Source organism: Spermophilus citellus (assembly GCF_964194105.1).
Source record: "Spermophilus citellus genome assembly, chromosome: X".
Lineage (NCBI taxonomy): Eukaryota > Metazoa > Chordata > Mammalia > Rodentia > Sciuridae > Spermophilus > Spermophilus citellus.
The window spans coordinates 109,330,910-109,358,698 of NC_138190.1; the positions used below are offsets into that span (position 1 = coordinate 109,330,910).

General features: G+C 37.3%; 1 protein-coding gene across 1 annotated transcript in view; it reads right to left on the minus strand.

Annotated features, from left to right (window-relative positions):
- The window catches only part of DCX (doublecortin), a gene marked incomplete at its 3' end in the record, with an annotated part of 119,599 nt that overhangs the window by 54,598 nt on the left and 37,212 nt on the right, over window positions 1–27,789 (minus strand). The gene's annotated exons all lie outside the window — the stretch shown is intronic.

Sequence of the window (27,789 nt, forward strand, 5' to 3'; positions counted from 1 at the left end):
TTTCAGTTCACAAAGCTATTCAAACAGGCCTTCAAAGGACTCCTGTTTTTTCTGACAGACATGAAAATACATGCAAGGGCAATAACTTCTTCCTTACATTTTTAAGAAAAGGTCATTGTGCTGGGTTGTGAGGGAACAGGCCAAGTTGCAAGATAGGTAAGTTCATATAATATTCTTTATACTACTTTTCAAAGCAGAGCTTCTTAGACTCAGTTTTTGCTAAACTGCCTTGGTAATGTTTTCCTATCTTCTCTCCCTCTACTGCTTTCCTGGCCTCTTGATATCCAAGTTTATCAACTATATACTTTCAGTGCAAAAAAATGTATTGTTGAATGAAAATAAAGGAAGAAATGGAAATAAAGAAATGACAAACTCAAGGTAAGCAATAAGAAAATAGAAACAATGTGTACTAGAATTCAGCTGCAGAAGTAAAAAGTATTTTCACTTTTGTTTCAATTTGCATTTAAACCACCTATTGAGTGTTCAAAAATCAAAATGATGAGGAAATCCACCTTTGAGTTTGCACTTAAGTGGTATTTGGAGAAAATTCTGATATATATATATATATATATATATATATATATATATATATATATATATATAAATTTTTTTCAGTTGTAGTTGGGCACAATATCTTTATTTTATTTACTTATTTTTATGTGGTGCTGAGGATCAAACCCAGGGCTTTGCACATGCTAGGCAAGCACTCTACTGCTGAGCCACAACCTCAGCCCTGAGTTCAGTATTTTTAGGAATTGCAATAGTGCCTAATGGAAGTGATGAGCCAGGCACCAGATATGAAAGAACATTTGGGAAGGATGATATTGCAATGCCTATTCCTGCTACCTTAGACTCCTGGCTTGGAAGATAATATAGATGTTGATAAATTCCAGAAGGCTCAAGATCAATAAGCTTTCACAATTCACAGCTTGTAGAGCAGTGGTTCTCAACCAAGGACCATTTTGCTTCCCTCCAACATCTCCCTCCCAGGGGACACCGGACAATATCTAGAGACATTTTCTTGTTGTAACATGTGTGGAGGGTGCTACTTGACAGCTAATGAGTAGAGCTCAAGGGTGCTCCTATAATGTATGAGATGACCCCCTACAACAAAGAGCAAGATATTAATAATGTCACAGTTGAGAAACCCTGCTCTAGGACATTTGGTGACAATCATGATACTATCTGACCTTTGGGCACCTCATTCTTCACTCCTCACCTCTACAGATGGTTTTTCTTCCTCCCACTGTGGGTCCCAGGCTTCCACTCCTAGAATCAGCTAGATCTCAGTAGACTTCTAGGCTAAAACAGAATTTATCCCATTTTCCAGGGTACTGTTGTCACTATTGTCCATTGCTATGTACTTTTTGACCCTTGACCCTGCTTTAACCCCAATAGAAGCTTATTTCCTAGTTCCAAACTGCTGGTCTTGTTAATGACTCACAGCCTGCAACTCTGTGACCTCTAGTTTTTGCAAACTCTTCTAGTCCTGGCATCCTTCCCAGGCTCTGAGGTCCAACTTCATCCATGATTCCACTACAACACTGCTTTACTCATTCCATTCTGGGACACCAAATAGGGTTTGGGCTGGTAATTTCATTGGACCTGCTTCCTCTTGAATCTCTGTGAGGAAGGTGCCAGCACCAGGAAAGAAATGAGTCAATGAACTATCAACTCGTACAAGAGGTCTTCCTGCAGTGACTGTCAAAAATAAATAAAAAGCTATGAAAGAGAGAGATGCATTCTGGGGTTACACATTTTTGAAGATTTCTGTGTCAGTTTTCTTGAGCAGAGATAGAAAGATGCCCTACACAATGGTGATTTAGAGTCAGTTAAGCATCAATTTCATATTCAAAGAATAAATTGACACCCCACCACTACTGTTGAGATAATGTCTGGTTTGACCATTTCTCAAGTGTCAGCCTTATATGCCTACAAGAGAGCATGAAGAAGGAATTTAAAACAACAACAAAAGTATGACCATGAAAGCAACAGAATTAACGGCTCTTTCCCTAACAAACCTTCATTCCTGAATTATCATTATTATCAGTTATTTATTTACTTATTTATTTTATTTGTTCTAATTAGTTATACACGACATGAATTTTGAAGTTTGGGTGGTTTTGAGGAAAGGGGCTGGCTTCTAATTTTGGTTCAGTCACACACTTCAGTATGATCATGGACATGTCACTTAACTGGTCTGTATCTCAGATTCCTCATTTGAAAAATTGAGTAAATACTACTTTAACCTCCTTATATAGTTTTTTTTTTCAATTTAGAACAGAAAGAGATTGTACATATGAAAGTGCTTTTAAAATCTTCAGTTCTATATGAATACAGATTGTTATAACTACTTTGCAAGAATATGTGATCTGAAGAGAAATAAAGGCAAATAAGGTGAGACCAATAAGAGCTGGAAAAGTGAATCCTTGTTTGGCAAAATGTGAAAAACAAAAATCAGAAAGAAATCCACTTTATTTTTCTCTGTCCCTATAGAGCACCTGACTTCCATGTTTTTGACATAGTAGTAATTGTCTTTGTTATTATTATATTATTTTACAAAATCTCTATTTTTTTTGAAAAAGGATCTCCAAGAATTATTAATATACTCCAGAATCCATCGTTTAGTCATGAAAATTTTTCTCAGATGATCCACTTATTGAATAAATTTCATTTAGTCCTATGATAATTCACCCAACATGGTAACTATTAGAGGTTTAGGAAAGAATAAGATATGACTCCTATCCTCAAAGAGTTCTTTGTCCAGTGGAAATTTCTCATTTGAGTTGCTTTTGTCACAATTTAATTCTCTTTTTTTTGCATCTAACCTACATTTAATGTTCCAAAAAACTAACTTTTGGACCTTGCTTATACAATTATCTAAACTTCTTGGCTGTTCCAAGTTTTGACTCATACCAATTGCTTTTCAAGCCTGTTAAGATTGTGTACTTACACAATTAAATTTGTTTCCCTTAAAAATGAGGGAAAAGTAGTCTAGGTTTGACATATTGGCCATGAACAACAACTGGTTTCTGGGAAAGGTCGAATGGACTGCAAATTTTTGAAATGCTAATTCATATTGTGTTCAGTTCTGGTCCTCTCTAGGTATTGCCCCAACCCCAAACAGGAAGTAGATGCCTAGAGAGGACCAGAACCGAATCTGAAGGATTAAAGCTTTAATAGCAGACATCTCATACCCCTTAAAATCTTATTAAAAATAGTGAAGGCCTATGATGGTTCATTCAAATCACCCTATGCATGTAAACTATTTTTAGAGTTTTGTTTCTACCTCCCTTGAGCTCATCTTTCCATTAAGCCAATCACTTTTTATAATGAGACAAACTGGTTCAAGATCAACCAAAAGTCAAATACATAAAGAACCAAGGCTGATGTCTGGGCTAAAAGAGAGTTTCTGTAACAACCCTCAAAAGAGGCCAGGGGACAAAATGCTCTCTGAAGGTATATAGGAGAAATAGCTAGTGAAAGTTCTGGATTCTACCCCCCGCCCCTCACAAAAAGGTCTTTCTTTTACCATCCAAATCCATTCCACCTCCCACACAGGCAGGACTAGTGGCAAGTTTCAGCAGGAATGCAAATTGAGGGATGTGTACAGGAAGACAGAAATAGACTGTATAAAATGGCAACCAGTGTGATTACCTGGAAGCAGCTCAACTCAAACCTTTCCACTTCGAGCAAAGCATCCCCTGTTTACATTCACCCATTGCATGGGCTGCTGATCAAGAGTCTACCTCTCAATGGCATACAGTAGCAAGACAACCCCTTGGAAGGTTGAAGGCCCCTTTCCCACTGTATCGCCTAAATAAGTGGTACCATCCACATTGAAGGGACAGGGACCTCAGTTGTATTGAACCTGCATGATGAGATTTCCCAGTCCCAGTTACAACCATGCCTGTCGCAAACTTTACAAAGCAACCCACAGTATTGGGTGGGGAATCAAGCTGCAGTCTTTGCAATCTCATTCTCTTCACATTTACAGTAGATCAAGGGTCACTTAACTAATACATATTTGGAACAGAGATTTTGGATGAATTTCATCTTCCGGTCATTGGAGGCTAGCCTTTTTAAAAATTCACTTAATTTTTTGCTCCAAATCTTGTTTAAAAACAGACTTAAAAAATCGAACCCATGTTTTTCATTCTCTTATTAAGATAGAAAGAAAAATTAATTATTGCAACATTTTTAGGATCATGTCTTTGCAACCCTCCTAGTATCTAGCACAAGACTGGGCACACATAAGACTCACAACATACCTATTGCTTATCAGGGCAAGAAGGGAGAGGAGTAAGGGAGGTTGGTAGGGGATGGATATGATCAAAGTATGTTATTTACACATAATGACTATACAAACAAAAAACCCACTATTCTGTATAATTAAAATGCAGTAATAAAAAATCTGTTGCTTTTAGGATTGAAAAAATCACCCTTTTACTGTGTTTTTAAGTATCTATAATACCTGATGTCCTCTCTTTTTCAAACATACGTAACTAGAAGTGAACCAATTATTAATCTGATATCTTTACTTTTTTAAATTGTTTTCTGTTTTGCTTATTATCTCTGTCACTAACAGTTACTGACCTAGGCCTTAATTGGGAATTCAAGGGCAGATGTGCATTCTTCTGTTCATTTTTGTGCTGAGGCTACACTTTAGCCATCCAAATTCAGCTCAGAGGAGATAAAGTACAGCTAAGAAGAGAACACAGAGCCAAGAGAAGGGGAAGGGAAGGACAGGGAAGGCCATCTGAAATGCTTGTTGGACCACGGTTCAGAGAAAACTGCCTTTCTAACTTGGCTCTCTTTCTAGGCCAGGCCTCTGTCAATAACACATTTATTGGCCATCCTGACTTCAGCCTCTGATTTGCCCAATTTAAATATACTTTTTCCAAGAAACAGCTCTCCTAGTCATGGCCCCTGACCATTACAAACAATGCTGTTGAAAGGTCCGAGTGAAAGAAACCATTTTCTCCAAATGAGTCACCACCACCTGGAAAGTTCTTGGAAAATGGAACAGGTGCCAGAAGGCTAAAGACAAAGAAATGTTGTCCTAATTTTTGCAAAGGGGAAGAAGTATATCTCAGAAAATATAAACCAATAATTAAGTTATAATGATTCTCAGAGAAAAACTAAAAATTATTATTAGAATGTAGTTTGTGAACACTCTAGAGAAATTACAATCAGTAGACATAAAAAAGGGTTGACACAAGCCTTACCCAGATAACTTTTATTTTGATAAAATTACTAGACATCTGGGAGTGGGTGAAAGTCCATTGAAAAATATATTTTGAGTACTGACTATGTTCAAGGTCAGGGTTGGCAAAATATCTCCTCCATAGTCTATGACAGAAATCATTAACCCCTTAAAGCACTCTTTGCCCCTCACTTTCTACCCATCCACATAGCTTTTCTCAATAGTCCACCTACCATCTTGGGCTCGGGGTCTGAAGATGCAGAAAATGCATAAGACTCTTGAGGAATTCACCACATAGTAGAGAAAGAGTATTAAATATTATAATTCTGTTATAGTACAAAAATGGGATCTATCTGTTCTGCTTCAAAGATGGGAACTGAGGACTTAGGAGCATTCTACAGAGGAAGTGACATTTGAAATGATTTCAGTTATTGAGTAAGAATTCGGAGTTCTTCAGGTAAAGAAAAGAAATGAAAAACTGAGTCTGAAGCTTGGTAAATTGAACAACTTTAATTGCACAGTCTTACCAAAAAGAATAAAAATTAATCAAAAGATTAGTTAGTATTGGATGACATAATCAAGATTCAGAAAGTTTTTAAAAGGTAGGACTGAAGAGCCAAAGTAATACATTTTAATGTCTCTTGGATTTCTGGGATATTGTAGTTAATATATTTAATAAATTTAAGATTCCACATTTACATTTTCAAAATTCAACTGTATAAGATGGAGCAAAATGGATATTAACTGAAGCTGAAGGATTTGGGTTGATCTCAAGGTTAATAAGAATCTTGTAAGTGGGGCATTTATAGTGAGAAATACCACAATGTAGTGAAAAGATCTCTGAAATGGGAGTTAGGAAGCCCAAGTTTAGTTCTGTCTATTTCACTAAGTAACTGTGTGATATTGGTATGTTCCATTTCTCCTCTCTGGGCCATACTGTCCTCTGAAGAAGTTGAATGCAATTAGTGTTTTTCAAGTTGTTCTTCTGATCCTTAGGATTTTGGGCTACCTTGTGGGACAGGACAAAAGTCAAGACAATGAAGATTCTGTAATCTCTCATCCTCCTTTCATTTCAAGAAGAGAGATTTTACTCTTAAACATTTTAAAAACTGGAGTTCTGGTTAAGATTTCACTTATAAAGGAATTCCAGTGCCAAAAAAATAATATTTTAAACAATTTAGCTCAAACATTGCCATCTTACACTTACCTGGGTAGGAGTATTATGTGTATATTAATGAAATTAGTTTCTCTATATTATGCAATGTTCACACAATACCTGAAATTTCTTCTAGTCTGGACACTTTGATTTAAGAGAGACATTGACAAAATGAGTTCATTTAGGAAAGATGACAAGGGTGAGAGTCACAGAAGTCGCACCACAGATTTAAAGTAAGAGTGGCATATCCTGGAAAATAGAAGATGGGTGTTTGACCATATTAATAATATTAAAATATTTGAAGTGCTACCTTGTATAAAAAGGATTTGCCTTATTCTGTTCATCTTGTAGAAAAATAAACTAGAATTACTGGGCAGAAAAATTTCAGAGCATATTTTAATTCAACACAAGAGGGAAATTTTAAACTTGTAGTCTTACAAAGATTTTATATACTTAAGAATAGAAGATGTATTTCTAAATGTGTAAATTAGGATTTCTTAACCTTAAAGTAATGAGTTGAAAAGGAATAGAGTAGCACTCTTTTCATACTGTCTACTCATCAAATCTCAGAAAAAGAGTTAAATAAAAATTGCTTCACTAAGATAGTTCTAGGTGACCACATAAAAGATCAACATACAAAGGCACTAGTTTTCCTATATAACCAGCCAGAGTAAACTGTAAAAATGGTTATGGAAAAATACCACACTCATAATAGCAAGCAAAATTATAAAACATATAGGAATAAATCTACAATAAATGTATTAGAACCATTTGGTGAAAACATATAAACATCTTTACTTAAGAAAATGAAAATGTTTGAATTTTAAAAATATTTAAATATCTTATATGTAAGTTCAGGAAATATTTACCTGAACTTACATATAAAACTCTAAGTAGTCAGAATAAAAATCTCAACAGTACTTTTGTGAACTGACAACTGATCCTAAAGTTTACATAGAGGGGAAATGTGTAATAACAACAAACATATTTTTAAAAAATTCACAAGTGAGGACTTCAAATACCAGATGTCAAATTAGACTACAGTACTTAAAATAATATGGGTACTAGGTCAGAAATAGGCAGAAATGAGTCCATGGCATAGAGATTATAGATGAACAGAGAGCCCAGAAACAGAACAGTATGTATATGGGAATTTAGTGTATATATGAACAAGGTGATATGAGAAGAAAAAATAATTTTATAAACTGGATTTGGATATTACTGTGTATTTGGAAAGAAGGTAGACCTTCCATAGTTCATAGCAAACACTGAAAAAAGAGATGAACATAAAAGGAAAATAAATATTTGAATAAAACATAGAAATTCTTAATCATCTTTGGGTAAGGAAGACTTTCTTCAGCAAGACTCAAACCACAGAAGCCATGAAACAAAGGAATAATGAATTGATTATGCACAAATTAAAATTTTTGTACAAAAAATGTAAATAAATGTAAAATACAATCTGTATGACAGAATATTTGCAATGTGTTCAACAAAGGATTACTTCTAAAAATATATTTTTAAAATCCAGCAGAAAAATGGGCAAAATACATAAATAGGTAATTCTGTTATTACTTTATTTTATTTTATTTTTAAAGAGAGAGAGAGAGAGAGAGAGAGAGAGAGAGAGAGAGAGAGAGAGGGAGAGAGAGAGAGAGGGAGAGGAGAATTTTTCAATATTTATTTTTTAGTTTTCGGCGGACACAACATCTTTGTTTGTATGTGGTGCTGAGGATCGAACCCGGGCTGCATGCATGCCAGGCGAGCGCGCTACCGCTTGAGCCACATCCCCAGCCCAAATTAATTAATTTTAAATGGCTGGAAATAACTGTTATTCAATCTTGATGGTATCAGAGCAATGCAAATGAAAATACTGACTGTATATTATTGCTTGCCCCTCAGACTGGTAAAAATTTAAATGATGAATAAACAGTACCACAAAAGGTAGAAGAAAACAGCACTATTAATCACTATGAATGGAAGTATGCATTTATAAAATCTTTGGGGTGGGAAATTTGGCAAAATAGTCAAATAGAGTATATAAATTTCGATATACTTATTTTCTTCTAGGGATGTATGATATGATATCTGTACCAAAATGCTTAATATAGTATTGAATGTAATTGCAAAAATTGGAAACATCCTAAATATCCACCAATAAGAGATTATATAACAAACTAAAATATATCCATACCATAGAATAGTGTGTGGTTGTTAAAATGAATGCAATAGAAATATGTGCACACATATAGAAAGAACTCTGAATAATGCCTAAGGACACCACAGAAATATGAAGATTATGAGATTTTATATACTTAAGAATAGAAGATGTATTTCTAAATGTGTAAATTAGGATTTCTTAACCTTGATGCTATTGACATTTGGCATGAAATAATTCATTTTTGTGAGGAGGTGTCCTGACACTTGTAAGATGTTTAGCAGTATCCTTTGCTTTTACCCACTAGGTGCCAGTAGCATCCTACCCCCAGCTGTGACAACTAAAAATGTTTTCAGACATTGCCAAATGTCCCCTGGGGTGGCAGGCACAAAACTGATCTTGTTGAGAACCACTGATGTAAATGTATAGAAAAAGGGCTTGAAGGATACACGTTAGACAGTTAAGAGTGGTTAACTATGGAAAGAAAAAGGGGGAGTGGGGAAAGGGAGAAGAGAGAACTTTCACATATTCTCTCTATACATTTGCACTGCCAGAATCACCTAAAAATGACAATTGGGTAATATACTATGAATTTTTTAAATGATGATAAAGAACAATAAGCTTTCTGTCTTTGGAGATATTCAGAGTTTAAAGGATTACTTTAAGGAGAGTTTTTGTTTTGCATGAGAGGTAAGATTGGATGAGCCCATAAAGTTTATTCTTTGGCCCTAAAATGTTTCATGTTTCTAAAAGGAGAAATTGTTAGTATCATTAAGATAGCCAGGGACTCTTACTTTTATTTCAGCACATTCTGAAGTTTTATTTTATCAATTCCAGTAAGCTCCTAAACTGTTATTATAAATCCAATCTTTCAGGCTCATAGGGAACTATCTCCTTGTAAAACATGAGAAATAAACCAATTCCCAATACATAACTAAGCTAATAACCAAGTGATTTTCCATGAAAGTCTCATTTTTTGCTTCTTATTTCCTCTATAACTGTCTTTAAATTATCTGTACATTTCATTTACAACAACAATGTACAGCACTAATCCAGGGTATGTTCTTTATCATAGTTGACTTGTTCTTGTCCTTCAGTGAATGATGGCAAACATAACATGAAGATGAAATTAGTGATACCCAAGCCAATTGCTTTATCTAGCTCCTGAGTCTATGGGATTAGCAATGGTTGCATTGGGAATCTCTGTGTTTGGTTTTATGAATAAAAACTATTCCAATTAGTAATAACTTTGGAGCTGAGGTAGTTAAAGCATCTGATTTTTCAGCTTGCTCCTCATTTCTGTCATATAGGAGTGGCTAGGGATTCAGTTGGAACCTCATTTTTGCTATTAATGGACAGAGGTACAAGGTCTTGCAAGAATTCAGGGCAATAGTCAAGAAATCAAGAGAAGATTTGTGAAAAAGGAGCAAGGATGGGGAAGGAGGTGAAAAGGAATAATTGAAAAGAGGTGGAGAAAGAATCATTGCTTCAGTTCATAAATATTCTCTTGAATCAAAGCCTGAGTTAAAGTTTCTTCAAAATGCTATCTTTGTTTCATTTCCAGCATCTTTGTGAGATATTTCATCCATTTCTCCTTCCATGGCAATTCTCTTTGACAGGCAAGGGACAGATAAACTGGTAGATTCTTGGAGCAATTATAACACAAGAAATATACAAGTATTTCAAATTTAATAGAAATGCAGTCCTTAAATCATTCAGTTTCCCTGCCATATCAGCTTCACAACCTACTGGCATAATTTTCTTTCTAGTCCCTCATAAGAAATGTGTGTCTGCCCCGAAGAAGACAGTAGCTTTGAGACTACTGGGAAATGGTAAATTATCAAAGGATGCTTCACCCTCAGTCATTCCAAATCCTGTTGGCAGATTCAGGAGATGCCTGTGACTTTGGACAGCCTTATTCAAAAGTGAACTGTGGAGTCAGAGTGAAATATCTCTCTGTGAGAGGAAAGGTGAGATGCCCTACCCCTCACAAATGCCTTTCCCCTATCCACCTGCCTGGATCTCTGAATTTCCTCTATTCTAAGAACATCAGAGCCACAGCCATTTATTTATTTATTTATTCAACAAATGCTATTTAACACTTAACATGTGGCAGAGACCTGTGATAAATTTCGGGGATTCGGTGACTAACAACAACAACAACAACAAAAAAGATGTGGTTCCTACTCCCATATTGCTATAGTCTGGTAAGGAAGATTGACATTGACCAGTCACCCAAATAAATTTTAGAATTACAACTGTGGTAAGGCTACCAAAGTGAGGTACTTGGTGCGTATAACAAAAGAACAGAATTTAGACTACTTACTTACCTATTTAATTCCCACCCAACTCCTCACTCAGAAAGAAAGACCATCAATGAATTGATTATCGAATAAAACCTAACCTGTTTACACTCAGGGCAATGTACAGAAATCTCTGCCCTTCCCCTAACATCCCTTCTGGAAATGATATAAATGCTTTTTAGGCTCTCTGTTCCACCAAGGAACACAGGGGTGATCAGGCAGAAGATGTCCTGCTCCTGCAAGAGGAAGGGTGGCAGACAGGCAATATGTCTGCAGAAATTTGTAATGATTTAAATCTATAGTCCTCTAGCAGACCACATGGCCCCAAGGGAAAAGGGTAGGAAGGTGTATGGAATGGGGTAACCAAAAGGACTACAGGGGAACAGAAAGGCTAGATTTGGTATGGCCCAATTTTGCCATATCCAAGCTGACTGAATTTTGATTGAGTCTTTGCAATCCTTTCCGCTGAACCCGAAATTCACCACAACAAAATTAACCATCTCCATCACAAAGGAACATAGTCCACGTGTCCCCTAGTTTCAAATAACACTGAAAATCTAAAGAAGCTTTCCATCTAGTTTTATATTTTAGCCATATGTGTCATATATTATAAAATTCCCTTGCCACATCTCTTTCAGTTTATGCTCAAGGTAGGGAAAAACTAGTTGATAAAACTACTTCTTGCAGTGGTCACAATCACCCACCCCCATGTTCTCATGTGGGCTAGACAACAGATGTTCTTAATGAAGATTAAGTGAAATTTAATGGTACTAATTGCCATTTGCATGGGCTGCAGATACCATCCAGTTCACACGCTGCCTTTCATGGTCCTTTATGCTTTACCACATATCAGATTTGTATGTAACTGAAGCGAATCTGACTGGCAGTACCTGATGGCTGCTTTGTGTCAAGATGCTGGCATTGTAAAGGCTCACAGTCCACAGAAACATGGAGCAGTGGTGGGAATGGGTCTGGCTAATTTGTTTTCTAATATAGCTTGTTTTCTTGGGTTCTTAGTAATGGCAGGAAATGGTCATTTTGTTCTGGTGAGGCTCAAGCTCTGTCTAGAGAGGATAGGCAAGAAGCTGGGTAGGCTCACTTCTGTTTTGATACAAACCAGATTCTGTGTTTGCTTGTTCTTAAAAATATTGGAAAGGTATCTCAATCCAAATGTAAGCAAGGGATGTGAACACCACTGTTCACAGAAAAGACCATATGATAGGTTCCACAAATATATCAAGAGGTTCTCAACCTCATCAGTAACAAAGGAGATGCTAATTAAAACAAAAAAGGTGCTATTTATATCTACCCAATTGGAAAATGTAAAAAAAAAAACACAGATAACTATCAAATGTTGGTTAGGGTGTCTGGAAATTAAATTTGTGGGTGCTTTGGAAGTCAATTCGTAGTAACTGATATAATTTTAAATATGCACTTTCCATAACCCAGCAGTTTTAGATTCCCACATTCACTTCAGGATGGCTTTGCAAACATATTCAAGGAGGCACGTACCATGCAGCTGTTAAAAAGGATGTGCCTGTACATATTTTCTAAAGCTGCACATAATATATGTGTAAATGCGTGGATAAAGCTCTTAAAGGTCACATCCACAATGCAGCATTTGTTGTAATAGCCTCACAGTGGAAGCAACTTAAATGTTCTTCAGTAGAAAAACTGACAAACTTCAGAGTACTTTGAAGCTGTTAAAAGGGTTGTACTAGTAAATATTTTCTATAGCTGTACATAATATATGTAAATGCATAGATAAAATTTTTAAAAACCACATCCACAAAACTTGGATGGGTCTGCAGACTTTTTCATCTCCTCTGGGAAGGAGACTGAGGGGGAAAAAACAGCGTTCATCAAATAGATATTCAGTCTTAATTCTAACACTGTAATATTTGCAAGAGGGATGTGTTCACATATTACATAAATAATTACAATTTTTACATTTAAAGGTAAAATAGTTATGTTAGAAAGTTTACAAGCCAGAGGAAAAGAAAAAAATGCATATATCTGCCCCACAGGCATATCCACTATTATTAATGTGGTGTGTAACTTTCCAGTCTTTTCTTCATCTTCATAATTTATGTAATTGTGATCTATAATTTGTATCTTCCTTTTTTGTTTAAAACAGGATTTATCAACCTTGGCATTACTGGCATTTTAATTCAGATAATTCTGTGCTGTGGAGAGCTGCACTTAGCATCATAATATGTTTAATAGCATCCCAGGCCAATACCCACTAGGTGCCAGTAGCACCCTCACATATATAATAATCAAAAGTCTATGGACATGGTTATGTGTTCCCTGGTGGGGAAAATTGCTCTTGGTTGAGAATTATTAGTTGAAAACATAATTAGCACAGCATCATGATATGAATCTTTATAACGTATCCATGCCTCCAAACTTAATGCCAGAGTATTGTGTCTGTTTTATTATTCTTAGATCCTAGTCTGTATAAATCCAACATAGGCTTTGGCAAACTGGCCTTGTTTTCTGACTTCCTTTTCTAAATTAGTTGGTTTGGGATTCCTCAATCCAGAACTGTACTCTGACTCATCACCACAAAAGCAATTAACAGTAAAAGCCAAGCCTCTTATCCTGACATCTGTGGACCAATATTCATATCATGGGTCAGGGAATAGGGACAGTAATCAAGATACCTAATAAGACTGCAGAAACTAATCAGTCCAGACACACAGCTGTGGTTCAAAGCCATGGGGCCAAGGGGTCAAGGCTGAGAAGAGAAAGCCAACCAGAGCTCACCCCAGGATCAGCTCTCAGAACAATCAAATGCATGATTGCTTGGTTAATAATGCTTCCGTCATTCTTGTCTGCTTTATCTAGATATTATCCAGGATCCCAGGGCATAGTCAATCGAGGTGGCAGACATAGGTCATAGAAGGGATGGCACCTGCATGATGAGATCAAGAAATAGAGACCTCAGGGGCTAGGCTAGGGTTGTGACTTGGTGGTGGAGAGCTTGCCTACCATGTGTGAAGCACTGGGTTCAATACTCAGCACCACATAAAAATAAATAAAATAAAGGCACTGTGTCCATCTACAACTAAAACAAAAGAAAGAAATAGAGACCTCGGTGTCCTAATATTTCAAAGAAATAGAGTTTAATGTCAGAAGTCAGGCCTATTCTTTAAGGAAATATTTAATGCTGCCACATGCTCTACCTGCTGGGGATGCACATATGACTCTGAAATATTTTAGTCTAAAATCTATTTACCACATAATCTCCAGAAAAAAGTATCTCTTAGGAATCAAATGTAAAAGCAATGAGAATGCCCCTCATTTTGAGCATTTAGTTAGATCATGTATCACTAGCCATGCCTATGTTCTCAATATTTCACTTTACTTCCCATTTGCACAAGGTATGGGGAGGAAAAAATTGCCTTGTGAGGTTCTGTGGCTCTGAGAGTTCAGTTCAAGGAAAGGACTTAGTTCATTTCCATAGCATAAGAAGGGTGGTATTAGATTTCATCGTGTGAGCTTACAATACGGAACTTTGAATTTCCTGCTCCCAAAATTCCAAAAACTGCTCTTCTGGCTCCAGGTTTCTGCAGCTCTGAACTAAGTTGGAGGTACCCGTTCTTGCATCTCTGTCTGGCTCCTCACTTGCCAGTGCTGTAGGGGAGCAGATAGGCTGAACACTTTATTTCCTCAGGGGCTGGATCGCTTCCCTGTCTGCCCATCTGGCCTTTTCCTGACAAGATGTTCCCTGATTATTTGAAGTCTGCAGACACAAGGAAATGGAGCCAAGTGAGACTGACCCTGGTGTGAAATCTGGAGAGATGATAAAGTCTCTTCTTAGCAGGAAAGGGAGCATTGCAGGATAGCATTATGCCTTGAAAATAACCCATGATTCTCTGAAAATCAGATGAATTCAATCAGAGGATTTTCCACAATATTTTGTTGAATATTAGGGTTTTACTGTATCCAGAGTCAGTCACTGGACAAATGCATTTGGCCAAATACTACCACCAATTGGCATCCAATAGAGATAATGCTTTGCTATGAAACACATATTTAATAATGCCATTCCCTTTGTCTTCCTGTAGCCTTTCCTTTGTTCTGGGTTTCTCTGGCATTAGGAGAATTTAAAGGAGTGACAGGTTACGAATAATGGACACTCAGTGGTTCTTTGGGGCTGGTGTTATAATTCTGGGTCCTTAATTTATAAGTCCAGGAATTTCTAGACACAGACACAAATGGGAAGCCTAGAGCTAAATGAAACAAAATACAAAGTCATTGTTAACCTATGACCTTCTGTTTCGCATCCCCTTCCCCCACTTGGGGGTCTTTCTTTTCCCAAATTCCCATCATGATCTACTCCTTAGAGCATTTATATAATGCCTAATTTTGTGATTTTTCTTCCCAAAGCATTTTGAGTCACAAGTTGGAGGGTGGAAAAATTTCTACCACCTTTGAAACCATATTTCTTAGGTATTCAACTAATATGAGCTCAGGCCTAGAAGCAGGGATTCTGGGTTCTAGTCTCTGTCATTTCTTTAAACAGGTTATTAAAGTGACCCTGGCCCTGCTATTTATACTCCATACCAACTTGGAATTACAGTGGGTTCATGGAAAACCACTGTGGAGAGACAGGGTTCTCCCTCTGTGGCTTTGGAGCCTTTGGCCACAGGGCATATGAGAGAATTGTGGTTTTAACACCACCTCTTCCAAAACCATAGGCTCCATTTCAGTGAAAAAAAATCCAATTTTCTCAGGCCTCAAGTTATGCAGCTCTCTGTAGTAAGCATCAGTGGTCCAAGATGCCTGATCTAATTTAAAGAGCTTCCAGAACCCTTGGGTAGTGTCAGATCCTATGGTTTATTAATGATGTTATGATTATTTTATCTTAAGGGACCTGGATTTAGTTACTTACGGTATTCAAGCATTTCCTGTCTTTCCAAGCAAAAAAAATCTAATGGTGTGCAATTTGATAACAGCTGAGATTATTTACAATTCGATCTGAAAGAGTAGAAAGGGGTTTATGGAGAGTTGAAAATGTAGGATGAATCCTAATTCCTGCCTTGTATGTTTTGTTCCTGTGTTTCCCCTGACTTTTGGTGGACTCACCCCTTCCCCCTAACATGTGTGACTCCATTATTTGTCCAGTTATCACTAAGTTAATATGTACCCTCTAATTTAATCCATATATTTTTATATTTATAACAGTTTATTTAATATAATTCATATACTATACAATTCACTTATTTAAAGTATGTTTCAGCTCCCGTTCGCCTGCTTCCCGCAGACAAACAGCTGTGACTCAGCACTAATCCATCCAGCTGAAACAACTGGTCAGCCCTTCTCATCCTACGGAGGTAAATGCCAACCGAGCCTTCATAGGCCTTCATAGGTAGTGGTCACAGGTTTGAAATGGGGCTTGGGAGAGACAGTAAGGACCCACCTGTTGCATTGGTCGCACGGCAAAGGGAAACGAACTGTCGCCATTTGCAAGAGATACCACCATGGCAGAGAACTGACGTCATCAGACTGCGGCGGAGGAGATAACTTCATTGAAACCTACGGCTACAGGTGTGTAATTCCCTAGCCTTCCCTCTCCACACATCGGGGAAACCTTAAGGGACCCTCCCAGCTCTCCCATAAGGGCCCCTCCCAGCTCTCCTGTGAGCACGATAGCCAGACCCAGGGAATCAGAGGTGGCACGGGACCTGCAGCGCGGAACTACCACTCCCACCAGTGCTGACAGCTGAGGTCTCTTGCACCAGCTACCCGAGGCGTGGCTACCAGAGGGCAAGTAAAATTCGCTGAGGATTCTCAGCCCCAAGCTCTACAAACTTAGGGTCTGAGGGAATGGCAAACTGGAAGAGTGTGCCCAGTCGTTCATGAAAACAGGGCTCCCGGGAGCAGCAGACCTGGCGTGTAGCCAGTATTGTGGTGAGCGGCACCCGTGAGAGGGGCCTGGCTAGAGGAAAAGTGGGAAGTGAATAGACACAAGAGGAGGCCCTAGGCACTCAGGATTGGAGACTTGCAAAGTCTGGGAGGAGCTGCTGCACAGTGATTGGTTCCCGCGTATTGACAGGAGAAACTTGGCCTGGTGGGCACAGCGCCACCTACTGGAAGAGAAGTTAATCAAACTCTAAGACTGCATTTATTAGTTTTTTTTTCTTTTTTTTTCTTTTTTTTTTGATTTGGGTTTTTCTTTCATTTTCATTTTTCTTTCTTGTTGTTTTTTTAAAATTTTTTTTACAATTTTTTAAATTTTTTTCTTCTAATTTTAATTTTAATTTTTTTATTATTTTTTAAAAATTTTTTTTATATTTTTATTTCCTATTTTTTTCTTATTTTGTCTTTTCATTTCTTATCAATTATCTTATCCCCCCATTCCTTGAATTCTACCTGCTTACTCTCATTCTCTTTAGTGACTTCTTCCCTTCCCTTCTAATACCTTTCCTCCCAAGCATCTAATAAATTTATAGGAGTAAACAGTAACTCATCAGTCAAACAGAACAAGAAGTAACATGAGCAGTTTCAAAAAGCAAGGAAGAAAACGAGTACAAACAATGCAGGACAGCCTAAATATTCAGGAGGACCTAGAGTCATCAGAAAAATGGTCATATAAAGAACTCAAGGAACACCTTAGACAGATGGAATGGAACCTTAAAGAGGATACAAGACAGCAAATTCAAGCAGTGAAAGAACACATTGAGAATGAATTACATAAATAGATAAAAGAAGAAGTTAAGCATCTTTATCAGGAGATAGAGATTATAAAAAATAATCAAACAATTCTAGAAATGAAGGAAACGATAAACCAAATTAAAAACTCAATTGAGAGTATCACTAACAGAGTGGAGCAAGTAGAAGCCAGAACGTCAGATAATGAAGATAAAATATATCATTTTGAAAAGAGTCTAGCCAACTCAGAAAGGCTGGTAAAAAATCACGAGAAAAACATCCAAGAGTTATGGGATAACATAAAAAAACCAAACTTACGAGTCATCGGGATAGAAGAAGGTACAGAGATTCAAACCAAGGGAATGAGTAACGTGCTGAATGAAATAATTACAGAAAACTTTCCAGAAATAAAAAAGGAAACAGATATACAAATTGAAGATGCATACAGGACACCGAGCACACAAAATCACAGTAGACCAACGCCAAGATACATTGTTATGAAGATATCCAATATACTGAACAAAGAGAAAATATTAAAAGCTACAAGAGAAAGGAGACAGATTACATTCAGGGGTAAACCAATAAGGTTAACAACGGATTTTTCATCACAGACACTGAAAGCAAGAAGGTCATGGAACAATGTATTTCAAACACTGAAAGACAATGGATGCCAACCAAGAATTCTGTATCCAGCAAAATTAAGCTTCAGGTATGACAATGAAATAAAAATCTTTCATGATAAACAAAAGTTAAAAGAATTTGCAGCTAGAAAACCAGCATTGCAAAGCATTTTGAGCAAGACACTCCACGAGGAAGAAATGAAAAACAATAACCAAAACCATCAGTAGGAAGTGCCTCGGTAAAGACAGAGGGCGAGGGGAAAGAATCATGGAGAAACAAACTAAATTTTTTTTTAAAAAGGATAAATAATCAAACATGGATGGAAGTACAAACCATATATCAATAGTAACTCTGAATGTTAATGGCTTAAACTCTCCAATAAAGCGACATAGTCTGGTATCATGGATTAAAAAAACAAATCCAACAATATGCTGCCTCCAGGAGACACATCTGATTGGAAAAGACATACACAGGCTGAAGGTGAAAGGATGGGAAAAAATATACCATGCACACGGTCCTCGTAAGCAAGCAGGGGTGGCCATCCTCATATCGAATAAAATCGACTTCAAGACTAAGTTAATCAAAAGGGATAAAGAAGGTCATTATATACTGTTAAAAGGAACCATTCACCAACAAGACATAACAATTATCAATATTTATGCACCAAATAATGGTGCTGCAACATTCATAAAACAAATTCTCCTCAAGTTCAAGAATCAAATAGACCACAACACAATAATTATGGGTGACTTCAACACACCTCTCTCACCATTGGACAGATCCTCCAAACAAAAGTTGAATAAAGAAACTACAGAACTCAATACCACAATCAATAACCTAGATTTAACTGACTTATATAGAATATATCAACCATCATCAAATGGATATACTTTTTTCTCAGCTGCACATGGATCCTTCTCAAAAATAGACCATATATTATGCTATAGGGCAACCCTCAGTAAATATAAAGGGGTGGAGATAATACCTTGCATTTTATCTGATCATAATGGAATGAAACTGGAAATCAATGATAAAAGAAGGAAGGAAAAATCCTACATCACATGGAAAATGAACAATATGTTACTGAATGATCAATGGGTTACAGAAGACATAAAGGAGGAAATCAAAAATTCTTAGAGATAAATGAAAATACAGACACAACATATCGGAATCTATGGGACACAATGAAAGCAGTTTTAAGAGGAAAATTCATCGCCTGGTGGTCATTCCTCAAAAAAAGAAAAAACCAACAAATAAATGAGCTCACACTTCATCTCAAAGCCCTAGAAAAGGAAGAGCAAAACAACAGCAAATGTAGCAGAAGGCAAGAAATAATTAAAATCAGAGCGGAAATCAATTAAATTGAAACAAAAGAAACTATTGAAAAAACTAACAAAACTAAAAGTTGGTTCTTCGAAAAAATAAATAAGATCGACAGACCTTTAGCCATGCTAACGAAGAGAAGAAGAGAGAGAACTCAAATTACTAACATACGGGATGAAAAAGGCAATATCACAACAGATGCTACAGAAATACAGAAGACAATTAGAAATTATTTTGAAAAACTATATTCCAATAAAATAGAAGATAGTGAAGACATCGATAAATTTCTTAAGGCATATGATTTGCCCAGACTGAGTCAGGAGGATACACACAATTTGAACAGACCAATATCAATGGATGAAATTGAAGAAGCCATCAAAAGACTACCAACCAAGAAAAGCCCAGGACCGGATGGGTATACAGCGGAGTTTTACAAAACCTTTAAAGAAGAATTAATAGCAATACTTTTCAAGTTATTTCAGGAAATAGAAAAAGAGGGAGCTCTTCCAAATTCATTCTATGAGGCCAACATCACCCTGATTCCGAAACCAGACAAAGACACCTCCAAGAAAGAAAACTACAGACCAATATCTCTAATGAACCTAGATGCAAAAATCCTCAATAAAATTCTGGTGAATCGAATACAAAAACACATCAAAAAAATTGTGCACCATGATCAAGTAGGATTCATCCCTGGGATGCAAGGATGGTTCAACATACGGAAATCAATAAATGTTATTCACCACATCAATAGACTTAAATATAAGAACCATATGATCATCTCGATAGATGCAGAGAAAGCATTTGACAAAGTACAGCATCCCTTTATGTTCAAAACATTAGAAAAACTAGGGATAACAGGAACTTACCTTGACATTGTAAAAGCTATCTATGCTAAGCCTCAGTCTAGCATCATTCTGAATGGACAAAAGTTGAAGGCATTCCCTCCAAAATCTGGAACAAGACAGGGATGCCCTCTATCTCCACTTCTATTCAATATAGTTCTCGAAACACTGGCCAGAGCAATTAGACAGATGAAAGAAATTAAAGGCATAAAAATAGGAAAAGAAGAACTTAAATTATCACTATTTGCAGATGACATGATTCTATACCTAGCAGACCCAAAAGGGTCTACAAAGAAACTAATAGAACTAATAAATGAATTCAGCAAAGTGGCAGGATATAAAATCAACACGCATAAATCAAAGGCATTTCTGTATATCAGCGCAAAACTTCTGAAACGGAAATGAGGAAAAACACTCCATTCACAATATCCTCAAAAAAAAATAAAATACTTGGGAATCAACCTAACAAAAGAGGTGAAAGATTTATACAATGAAAACTACAGAACCCTAAAGAGAGAAGTAGAAGAAGATCTTAGAAGATGGAAAAATGTACCCTGTTCATGGATAGGCAGAACTAACATCATCAAAATGGCGATATTACCAAAAGTTCTCTATAGGTTTAATGCAATGCCAATCAAAATCCCAACGGCATTTCTTGTAGAAATAGATAAAGCAATCATGAAGTTCATATGGAAAAATAAAAGACCCAGAATAGCAAAAGCAATTCTAAACAGGAAGTGTGAATCAGGCGGTATAGCAATACCAGATTTCAAACTATATTACAGAGCAATAGTGACAAAAACAGCATGGTACTGGTACCAAAACAGGCGGGTGGACCAATGGTATAGAATAGAGGACACAGAGACTAATCCACAAAGTTACAACTATCTTATATTTGATAAAGGGGCTAAAAGCATGCAATGGAAGAAGGATAGCATCTTCAACAAATGGTGTTGGGAAAACTGGAAATCCATATGCAACAAAATGAAACTGAATCCCTTTCACTCGCCATGCACAAAAGTTAACTCAAAATGGATCAAGGAGCTTGATATCAAATCAGAGACTCTGCGTCTGATAGAAAAGTTGGCTCCGATCTACATATTGTGGGGTCGGGCTCCAAATTCCTTAATAGGACACCCATAGCACAAGAGTTAATAACAAGAATCAACAAATGGGACTTACTTAAATTAAAACGTTTTTTCTCAGCAAGTGAAACAATCAGAGAGGTAAATAGGGAGCCTACATCCTGGGAACAAATTTTTACTCCTCACACTTCAGATAGAGCCCTAATATCCAGAGTATACAAAGAACTCAAAAAATTAGACAATAAGATAACAAATAACCCAATCAACAAATGGGCCAAGGACCTGAACAGACACTTCTCAGAGGAGGATATACAATCAATCAACAAGTACATGAAAAAATGCTCACCATCTCTAGCAGTCAGAGAAATGCAAATCAAAACCACCCTAAGATACCATCTCACTCTAGTAAGATTGGCAGCCACTATGAAGTCAAACAACAACAAGTGCTGGCGAGGATGTGGAGAAAAGGGTACACTTGTACATTGCTGGTGGGACTTCAAATTGGTGTGGCCAATTTGGAAAGCAGTTTGGAGATTCCTGGGAAAGATGGGAATGGAACCACCATTTGACCCTGCTATTGCCCTTCTCGGACTATTCCCTGAAGACCTTAAAAGAGCATGCTATAGGGATATTGCCACATCGATGTTCATAGCAGCATAATTCACAATAGCTAGACTGTGGAACCAACCCAGATGCCCTTCAATAGATGAATGGATAAAAAAAATGCGGCATCTATACACAATGGAGTACTATGCAGCAATAAAAAATGACAAAATCATAGAATTTGCAGGGAAATGGATGGCACTAGAGCAGATTATGCTTAGTGAAGCTAGCCAATCCCTAAAAAACAAATACCTAATGTCTTCTTTGATATAATGAGAGAAACTATGAACAGAGCAGGGAGGAAGAGTAGGAAGAAAAGATTAATATTAAACAGAGACATGAGATGGGAGGGAAAGGGAGAGAAAAGGGAAATTGCATGGAAATGAAGGGAGACCCTCATTGCTATACAAAATTACATATAAGAGGTTGTGAGGGGAATGGGAAAATAAACAAGGAGAGAAATGAATTACAGTAGATGGGGTAGAGAGAGAAGATGGGAGGGGATGGGAGTGGGGATAGTAGGGGATAGGAAAGGTAGCAGAATACAACAGTTACTAATAGGGCATTATGTAAAATTGTGGATGTGTAACTGACGTGATTCTGCAATCTGCATTTGGGGTAAAATTGGGGGTTCATAACCCACTTCTATCTAATGTATGAAATATGATATGTCAAGAGCTTTGTAATGTGGTGAACAACCAATAAAAAAAATAATAATAAAAAAATAAAGTATGTTTCAATGAGTTTTAGTATGTTCATAGAGTTGTGATTAATTTTAAGTCAGGTTCATTGCTCCAAAAAAAACCTCCTACCTCTTGGCAGTTACTCCCCATATTCTCTAATCCTCCCAGCCCTGGGCAACCAAACTATTTACTTTCCCTGTATCTAGCAACCCATATCATCAAATTATTTGTGTGCTAGGTATTGAACCCACATACATGCTAAGCATGTGTTCTACCTCTGAACCCCAGTCTCAAACCCATATATTTTAATAGAAAACCTGAATTATCTAAAGGAATAGTCCCAAAGAGGTGATTCCAGATACCTAGACAGGCCCATAACATGGCACATTGGGAGCATGGATGGCCATATAGCTGGCACACATTAAATCACATCATCTATCAGCACACATTTCTAAGAGTCAGAGGTAGAGGATAAGGGGACACTGACAGCAGAAGACACCAGCACTGCTGGATGATGCCTCTTTTTCTCCAGTCCAGTTCCTTTTCCAGAGCCTGAGTCTTCAGTCCTTAACACAAAGTTTCCTTTCTGAGAAATGAAAAGGGACACGTCAAGTGCCCAACAACCTGCCCCCCCCACTCACCCTGCTCTATATGATTCTAATTTACAACAAGGGAGAATGAGAACATGCACTTTAACTGATCCTGCTGCTATCCATTAGTTGGGTAGAAGGGTGCATTCCCTGAGGATGCTTTAATTTTAGAGCACCTGAAAAGTTGCTGAGGTGCATCGTTTCCAAGCCTTGCAGGGATCCATGATAGTGTCCTTCCTGTCTTAGAAGATACCTTTGTTCTGTTATTTTAGCAGCTATGTTCAGAGCAATGGGTAATTTGTCAATTGGTTCAACAAATATGTTTTGGACATCTACTATGAGCCAGGTGCTTTTCTGGAAACCAGGGACAAGAAAATAAATAAGACTGCTTCCACAAACCCAGTCTAGTATACCTGGTTTTTGTGGAAAACTCGGCTTTAAAATGCTCCCCTATCAGGCTGGGCCTGGGGCTCAGTGGTAGCGCACTTGCCTAGCATGTGTGAGGCACTGGGTTCAATTCTCAGCACCACATAGAAATAAATAAATAAAATAAAGGTCTATCAACAATTTAAAAATATTTTACAAAATTAAAATGCTGCCCTATCCTCCAACAGGTATCCTAGAACAAATGCATCTGTCTTTTTAATTATGCTTCATTCCTAAAATTCTCATCCATGTTTGCCTTCTGTTTCAGACTTTAAGGGACACACTAATTCCAAGAAACATATTAATCTATTGTCAACTATTGACTCCTTCCTAGTTTTTCAGAAGAGCCAATCCCAGAGTAAATTCTAGAGAGGATACAACTCAGGCAGAATTTGGTGAAAAGATGGAGAGAGAAGTTATATGTACTGGTTACTCAATGTGTGAGCTATAGATTAGCAGCATGAGCAACACTAGGGGCTTGTCAGAAATGTATAATCTCACCTCACCTCACACTTCCTAAATCAGAATCTCCATTTTAACAAAACTCCTATGTGACTCACAGGTACTTTTAAGTTTGAACGACACTGGTCTATAGCAGGATTTCTCAACCTTGGCACTACTGACATTTTGAGCTGGATAATTCTTTCTTTAGGGTGTGGATGGACAAACCTGTACCTGTCATCTGTTAGAGTTTCAGAAATAGTCTGTCAGAACACTTTCAGTTTGGAACCCAGAATTACTTATTATGAACTGGCTTTGAGAGCCCAGTGTTTCTTGTGAAGACCTAAGGAACATTACTCATTAGGAAGCTCACAGACCAAAAGCAGTCTTACTCTGGGAATGCTTTTCAACCTTGTCTATGTGTTAGAATCATCTAGGGAGCTTTTGGAAAAAAAACATATCTGTGTCCTACTCCAGACTAATCATTTCTGAAACTATGAGGGGACCCAGACATCAGTATTTTATAAAAAGCTCCTCAAGGTGATTCAAATTTCTTTTCAACATTTTTCAATGACCATTTTCAAACATGTAGTGAAGTCTGTGTCACCTAGATTCTACATTTAATATGTGCTATATTTGATTTATTATTTATCCTTTTATCCCTCCCTCTATCCACTTATTTTTGATACATTTCAAAATAGCTTACAGACATCAGTGCATTTCACCTTTAAATACTTCTGAAGGCATGCCATTAACTAGACTCCAATGTTTGTTTAAATTTTCTTTTACTAGGTAACTCGCACACAGTGAAATACACAAAATGTAAGTGTGCAATTTGATGAGTTTTGACAAATGTATAAACCTGGATAATGCCAAAGTCATATCAAGAAGGAGCAAATTCTCTCATGCATCTTTTCAGTAAACACCCATCCCTACCCTTGAGAGGCAATCACTGTTTGGCGCTGATTTTTTCCAGGTGATTCCAATTTGTAACCAAGGAGCAGAATCTCTTAAAGGGAAACAGGCACATTTCAGCTCCCCAGCACTTTGTAATTGAGGCTGTACTGCCTTTTGGCTAACAGCTCTAGTATTCACAAACTTCAGGCCAATTCCAGCTTGACCAATGCTATCTGTGACATTTCTGGTAAGGTAATCTGTGTAAATACCAGTTTCTTACCTATAAAATAAGGATCATAATAGTGCTTACCATACAAGGTCAATTGAGAGATTTAAATAACATATTATAATTATATTAGTAACAAAGTTAATGTTTGTTAAAGGCTTACATTTTGTTAGGAACTAAGCTAATAGTATGAATTATCTCATCTAATCATTCCTACTGTTAGTAGGATCTCCTTAACAGATAGGAAAAAGAGACTTAGAAGGAATAAGTAACTTGTCCCAAATCATACTGTTAATAATTGGAAGGTCCAGAATATAATCTGAAAGTGGTTTCACTCTAAGGACCATATTCTCATACTGTCAACTCTACACTTCCTTCTCTATGCATGACACAGAGAGGTCAAAATGCTATATGTTTATTATATGCATTTCATTATATATATACACACACACATCAGATTATATATATATATATATATATATATATATCCATTTATATATGTACCCATTATATAATCTATTCAGTTTCATCAAAATAATGGTATGGAGTCTCTCATCTAAACACAGAAAAAGCCTAGAAACCTCAGCAGCCCAATGTTGTCTGGTCAGCACCTTGGTATGAGCATTTGTATCTATTGTGTTCCTAACAATGCCCTTTCCATCATAACTTTGAAAAATGCCTGCAATAAGCCTGGCCACCAGCACACACACACACACACACACACACACACACACACACACACACCAAAACAGTTTTGCTGACCAACACACAAAGCTCCCAGTGACAAGATCTGTCTGGAAGAAAGAACTGGGGAAAGCGTTTTTTCCATTAACACATTCTACTCCCTGGCGCTCTATTCTGCAGCTGTGCTGCAGTCATTCAGACAAAGGGCTTGCTGGAAAATCGGTTACATCATCAGCTTCAGCTCTGACAGACTTGCCAGGAGCAGCATGATTAACATCTCCACAGAACCAGAGAATGGGCAGGGCTGGGGCTCACTTAAGCTACATTATGCTACCCTTCCCCCTAATGAAAATCCCATTAAATTGGACAATTATCCACACTCCATTCAAGGTGGCTGTTTATGCACATCAGGGGCCATTTTCTTCCTAAGGCAGCACTACAAGAAGCCATTTTGTCCCTCAGTCTCCCCTATTGGGCTACTCAGTCTAATAGCCTGTCCTTACAGGCTAGATGATACTAGTTGGCTGGCAAAGAGAAGAGTGGCATGCTCTGGGGAGGGCAGCAGATGAATATCTGGTAGAAAAATCTATAGCTGAGCATTAAGAAGGAAGCCTGGTGACAGCTGAAAACAGAACAGAGCTTCCTTTTATCACTACCAGGAAGCCTACAAATGGTTGGTAAATCAATTTCAAAGCTTTGGAATCTCAGTTCAGCAGGCAGGCAGCAGAGAGAGTGGGGAAAGAATAAAGAGAGGTGCTGAGACTTCAAGCTCAGTAGCTCCTTTGGAATTTCAGGCTGCCAGGCTTCTTTTAATCATGTGAAGGCTTATTAGGGACCCTTCTACTAGGGAAGGGAAATAGTTGACAATTTAGCAAAATGAATGCCTGGGGTTATGATGAAGTCAGCAATTAAGTAATGCTTTCCAATAGAGTAAAGCTGATAACAATGCAGTGAAATGTGGTTCTCTGTTAGGGAGGTCAATGTTGCATTATCACAGAACCCATGGAGTTAATGTCCCCAGTATAATCACTGCCATAATTGGAAACTTTGAGCTATTGGACTTGTGGCCCAAACATAGCAAAGCTGTCCTTTCCATCACTATCCTTCTCTCTCCAGAGGGGCTGTGCAGTTCATTTGGATATAGAGCGCAAGAAACTTAAGGGCCAAGATTAATTCACAAGAAATTCCTTCCCTTGTGTCTGATTCCATGAAGAGATGCAAGATATTTGTGTGCATATTGGCCAGCAATGATTGGCCCAGCCCTTTAAGAGACTTTGCTCATGTGGATGCTTTGATTTTCAATCTAAAGAATCGAATACTTTAGGGATGGCTCTGATCTTTATTCAGGATTATTAGTACATGAGAATAGTGTTTGCTGCATCAAGAAATTGGAAGAATTAGTTGCATTTACTCTTGTCTCCAGGAATATTTGTGGTTCCTGGGATACATTTGTCAGATAGGCTAAGAGTTAACATTAGGTAGCTCATGGTCAACAAGAGAGTCTGATCTACCATGAATGGTCCAAATGAATTCAGATCTCCTTAGAAGTAAATACTTGTTGTCAATAATATTAATGGATGGCACTCAAAAGAGTGCCTACTATGCACCAGGCACTTAACAAGCATTCTATCTAATTATTACAAGAGCCTTGAATAAGAATAGTGTCTGGCATATACTCAATAAACAGTATTTGTTCAGTATTATTGAACCCATTTTACAGTTGATATAAGACTCCATTGAAGCTCAGTAACTTAGTTATGCTCAGAAATGATAATTGAATGTGACACTTTAAACAAATTTGGAATTGGATGCATACTCCCTTTTTCTCTTGTACACAATCCCAAGAACCCTAGAACAACAGATATGGGTTTCCTCAGTCTCC